This window comes from Sciurus carolinensis, chromosome 18, assembly GCF_902686445.1.
Source record: "Sciurus carolinensis chromosome 18, mSciCar1.2, whole genome shotgun sequence".
NCBI classification, from domain to species: Eukaryota; Metazoa; Chordata; class Mammalia; order Rodentia; family Sciuridae; genus Sciurus; species Sciurus carolinensis.
Genome location: NC_062230.1, coordinates 11,001,015 through 11,006,249, shown reverse-complemented (window position 1 = coordinate 11,006,249; position 5,235 = coordinate 11,001,015). Strand labels below are relative to the sequence as shown.

Below are 5,235 nucleotides of genomic sequence, written 5' to 3'. Positions count from 1 at the left end.
CACCAGAGCAGATCCCCCTGAGACAACTGTCCTCCTTGTGTGTCCCTTGAGCCCACTGAGGCTGGGCGCTTCAGGGACTGGCCCTGCAGAGAGACTCTCTCTCTGCTTGTTGACAATCTCACCTTTCCTCATCCATGGGTCCCCCCCGAATGAGCTCTTCCTCGGGAGAAGCTGCCCTGATCCTCTCTCCACCTGCACACCTGTCTTGTTCAACAGAAGAGAGGATGGACAAGTGACAGAATGAATGAATGAACAGTCCAGGAAGCAAACAAACACCTCTGAGCATGACCATCGGTCACTCCAGCGAAAGCCAAGGACAGAGACAGGTGTCAAGGCCTGGACATCTGTGCCAAGGTAGCAACTCTACATAGTTGGGTGCCCTCCTCTCTCCCACCCTGTAAAGGGTCTACCAGGAAAAGCTCACCTGCATCTCCACCTACTCCCTGTGGGTACTGCAGGAGACCCCACGGCTATGAGGGTCGGGCTCTCTCTGGCCTGTGTCCCTCCCACAGACACTTTTCTCCCACCAGTTACTTTATATTAAAAAAATCACACACTGAAGCTGAGGAATGCTCCAAATGCAGGGAGGGTGTCCCCCCGTCCCCCCCCCCCCCCCCCGCCCCACTTCTCCCTGCTGTTTTTTTCTTGGATTATTATCATTCGAAAAACCTGCTCAGAGGCTGGGGAGATAGCTCAGTCGGTAGAGTGCTTGCCTTGTAAGCACAAGGCCCTGGGTTCGATCCCCAGAACTCCCCCCGCAAAAAAAAAAAAAAAAAAAAGAAAAACCTGCTCAAGCCAGGCATGGCAGAACACAAGTGTAATCCCAGGGGCTCGGGAGGCTGAGGCAGGAGCATCGAAGTTCAAAGGCAGCCTCAGCAACTTAGCAAGGCCCTTAGCAACTCAGCGAGACCCTGTCTCTAAACAAAATATTAAAAGGGCTGGGCTTGTGGCTCGGGGGTTAAGTGCCCCTGGGTTCAATCCCCCGTACAAAACAAAAACAAAAAACAAAATGAAAAATACCTGCTCAAGTCAAGTGCAGTCCACGCCTTGAAACTACGGTTTCCAGTGATCAACGATCCTCATAGAACTTAACGACGACCCTCAGTCTCAGGTAAGCACGACTGTTAGTGAATCCGACTATGACAAATTAATAAATGATTCCTTGAAAGACGGAGTCTCATTCCCTATGAAATGCTATTGTGGGAGGTGAGTTTACCCCAGAAGCTGTCGCTGAGGCAAGGATCGAGTTTATTGGGAAGCTGATCCCAGGAAATGTCGGTGGGCAAGTGAGAAGTCAGTCCAGGAAGAGGCGTGTGCGACTCTGAAGAATTCTACTCCCAGAAGATATGCGTCCTGATCCCGACACCTGTGGAATGCTATCACCATGTGGCAAAAAGGGACTCTGAGGCCGTGGTCAAGATCTCGGGGAGAGGATGTTATCCTGGATTATCTAGGTGGACCCTTAGTGGAGCTCCAGGAACATTTCTGCATGGGAGGCCAAGAAGGAGGCCAGGCGAAGACAGAGAGGCAGAGATAGGAACCGTGAAGCCACAAGCCAAAGATTGCCAAGGGCGGCTGATGGCCCACCATCAGGAACTGGAAAGGCAAGGAACAGACTCTCCTCCAGAGCCTCTGGCCAAGCATGGCCCTGCTGACGCCTGACTTCAGTCCAGTGATGCTGCTTGGACTTCCAGACTTCAGAACTGTGAGAGCAGTGACTGTCATTTTAAGCCACCACGCTGGCCGTTGTTTGTCATGGCAGCCCCAGGAAACTGAGTAAGAAGAAATTCAGTGAAACGTGTGTGTCCCTAAGCAGTCACTGCTGGGGGAAACTGGGTCTCAGCCCTGCTGAGGACCCTGGGAGACAGAGTGGAATGTGCCTCCTGTCATTCAGCTGGGGGGAGGGAGCTGGGGGATGTCCTCACCGACTCCCCTCTGTCGTTGGCTGAAGGGTGTTCCTGGGGGCTCTGACTTTCTGTTCCACCTGTGAGCCCAGCAGGGACCAGGAAGACACAGAGGAAGATGAACACTAACCCCAAGCTCCACTGTTAGCTGTGAAAGAAGAATTAGCGCTGGAAGAGTGTCCACCTCCCCCAAATACTGGCATCCGTCTTTACAGTCACTGTCCCATAATTCTCTCTGGAGTAGGAGATGAGTTTCTGAGGGCTACCAGAACAAACTGCCATAAACCAGGTTGCTTAAAACGGTAGGAATGTGTTCTCCTGGTTCTGGAAGTCAGAGATCAAAGAGTTGGCAGGCTGGGTTCCGTCTGGGTCTGAGGGGGACAATCTGTTCCACGTGTCTCTTGGAGTTTCTGGAGGTTGTTGGCCGTCGTGGTGTTCCCTGACACCAAGACGCATGGCTGCAGTCTCCGCCTCCGCTGCGGTCTCTCCCTGTGGTCTCCTCTTAGAAGAAGACCCATCTTTGGATTTGAGACCCATCCTAGATTCAGGATTATCTCATCTCGTCCTTAGCCAGTGACATTTGCAAACAAGGTAACATGCCGAGGCTCAAGTGAGCAGGAATTTGGAGGCGGTTGCCCGAGGTCACAGAGCTGGTGTGTGGAGGACAGCTACCTCTAGCCCAGATTCGTAGGACATCCAGGTGCTTAGCCTTTCCCCAGCTGCCATGTGGGGGCTGGAGGGATTTCGAAGTATTGGAGAGAGAGAGAGGACTTCTTGTAAGAACAGCTCAGGTTGCCCAGGAACAAACCAAGCCCCCCCAAAACATGTGTTGCATATCCGAACTGAGTATTTCCCAAGACCCCCAAACTCCAGGTTCTAGACACAAATACTACATTTCTCTTTCATTTTGAGAAACTGGAAATTGTTGCCCTGGAAAATTGGAAGAAAGGAGTAATCTGTCCAAGGTCAGTTATCCCCAAGGTGGGCTTCTGTCTCCTGTGATCGTCCTTGGCATTGGAGACCCTCAGCCACAATCCAGTTGATACTTTATTGCTTTTTACCTGTTGCTCAGACATTTCAAGTCCCCTGGAACACCTTTCCTCCTTAATGGTCTGTTTTCCCCAAATTTACAATTTGGGAAACAAATTGAATAAACAGAGGAAGCCAAATCCAGCTTGATCCCAGCAACTCTGATCCAAACAAATTGGGTCTCCTTTTCAGTTTCGTTGCTCACTGGGCTTTCAAGGGTCCTATGAGTCATTAATTTGCTGGCTCTTGGAGACATATTTATGCAGAGCCATTAAGCAGCCCTAACCGTGGAGGAAGGTTGAGATGCTTTATGAGCATGACCCCTGACCCCCAAAGCCTGCTAGGCGGGAGCACAGGCATGGATTCAGGCTGTGGGGCTCCCACCTCACTGCAGCCTGGTTTCCAATCTCCACATAATAACTTTCCACCCTTCTCGCCTTTAGTCAAAATCAGAAAATAAAACACAAGAGGGGAAACTAAACACAGGGTGGGCGGGTTGGGGGGAGGGGAAACCTGAGTCCCAGAACAAAAATTAGTCACACTCCACAAAGTGACTCCTCCTTGGGATGTGTCATCATCCTATCTGTATGTAGAGCAACCTTCTTTTCTGAGGGTGAACTTGCCCTTTTCCATACTCCATCCTCCCATTCAAATTCAAATTCAACACCTTTTGACCTTGGCGGGTGGTCGGGCAGCAGACCCTCGGGACCACGAGGGAGCCCTCGCCTGGATACTCAGCTCCTCTTGGTGCTGGCCAGGGCCGAATGCTCACCAAGAGACCACGGGAATCTCCAGGAGACAGCAGACAGTGCTTAAAATCAGACAGACCTGGGTTTGAATCTCAGTTCCCCTACTGGCCACAGTGACCTTGTCGTAGCATCTGTTTTCCTGGGCTAGAAAATGGGGATGGACCCCTCAGAGTGGAGTAACCACAGCCAGCACAGTCCTGGGACCCCCTCCAGGCCACGCACACCTCTTGGCTTGCTAAGCAGTATCTGGGCTTCTAGGTCTAAGGGACGTGCAGTGGTATCAAACTACTCCAGCCCCTACCTTGCTCATCGGTGATCATCCCAGGCGACTGGACTTCAAAGCTCAGCCTCTACAGGGAGACGACAGTTAAAAGCACAGGTCTCCAGCTAAAAGAAATTAAGGTCACTCTTTCCCTTAACCACATCTCTCCAGCACCCCTGGGGGCGCTCACCGCCATGACTCCTTCCCTTCTGGGTCTCATTCCTCTCTCCCTGGGATGGTCTCCCAAATAAACCACTTGCACAGAAATTCCAGCATCAGAACCAGCTTCTGGGGAGGCCCAAACGAAGACATGAAATTATCACGGGGAATAACTGAGATACTACCCAATGGGCTCAGCATGGTGCTGGCACAGAGGAGGGCGCTTGGCATGGAAGACAGAGTTCCAGCATCGTGTTGGGTAGAATTTGGAAAGTCTTTGCAGAAAAGACTGCATTTGAGATTGGTCTTGGAGGGACAGCTGGGAGTTGCCCAGGTAGAAGACCAGGCTGCACTGCAGTGGGGGATGAAGTGACCAAAGCAGTGTGAGAAGGAAGGAGGAAAGCGCCCCAGGTGGTGACGGAAGTAGATCCAGGAGAGTAGAGGGGGTGGCCAGGGTCACCTACAGAGAAGGAAAAGCTTTACTTCTCCAAATTCTTGACCCCAGCAGGAATGAATGGACTTGATTTCCCAAGCCCTGTGCCCAACCCCTCCCATGGCCTGGCTCTGGGGGTCCTCTCCGCATCCAGCTCTGTCCTTCTGAGGGTGCCTTGTCTTTCCAGAGCCCACAGTTCAGGGGGGAAGCTGGCCTAGCCTGGACTCCTTTCTTCTTTATTGATGTTACTGTCATTTACACCACCCTGGGCGCAAAGCTTCTATTGTAATCCAAGCAGTGTTTTATATTCATCAACTGCCTTCCATCTGACACCAAGGCGGGAAACTTTAAAGAAGCCACACAGAGCCCCACTTGACCCCACCCTGAAGTCAGAGGCCAGTGTGGGGGGACAGGAGGAAACGACTGTCCCTGTCCTGCATTGGCCAAGCGCCGCGTGTCACCAACTCGTTTCGTAGAGGGCTCGGGCTCTTGCCCCCATTTCACAGATTCTGGAAAGAGCTTCTCAAAGACAACTTCCTATGTCTCCCGGGGGAGATCATTTGACCAAAGGGACCCCCAAGTGGAAGGTGACATCATCTCCACGATATTGTTCATCATGGTCCCAGAGATGCGCTGCCGCGTGGAAAGGGGTCCCCTCTCCTGCTGAAGCCAAATGGTGCCGCCCACTGGCCCACACCA

The 5,235-nt window shown here is 52.1% G+C and overlaps 1 non-coding gene across 1 annotated transcript; it reads left to right on the top strand.

Annotated features, from left to right (window-relative positions):
• Positions 1–682: 682 nt before the first annotated feature.
• On the top strand, positions 683–758 carry Trnat-ugu (transfer RNA threonine (anticodon UGU)). The gene has a single exon. It is a non-coding gene; the product is annotated as a tRNA-Thr (tRNA).
• The last annotated feature ends 4,477 nt before the right edge of the window (positions 759–5,235 follow it).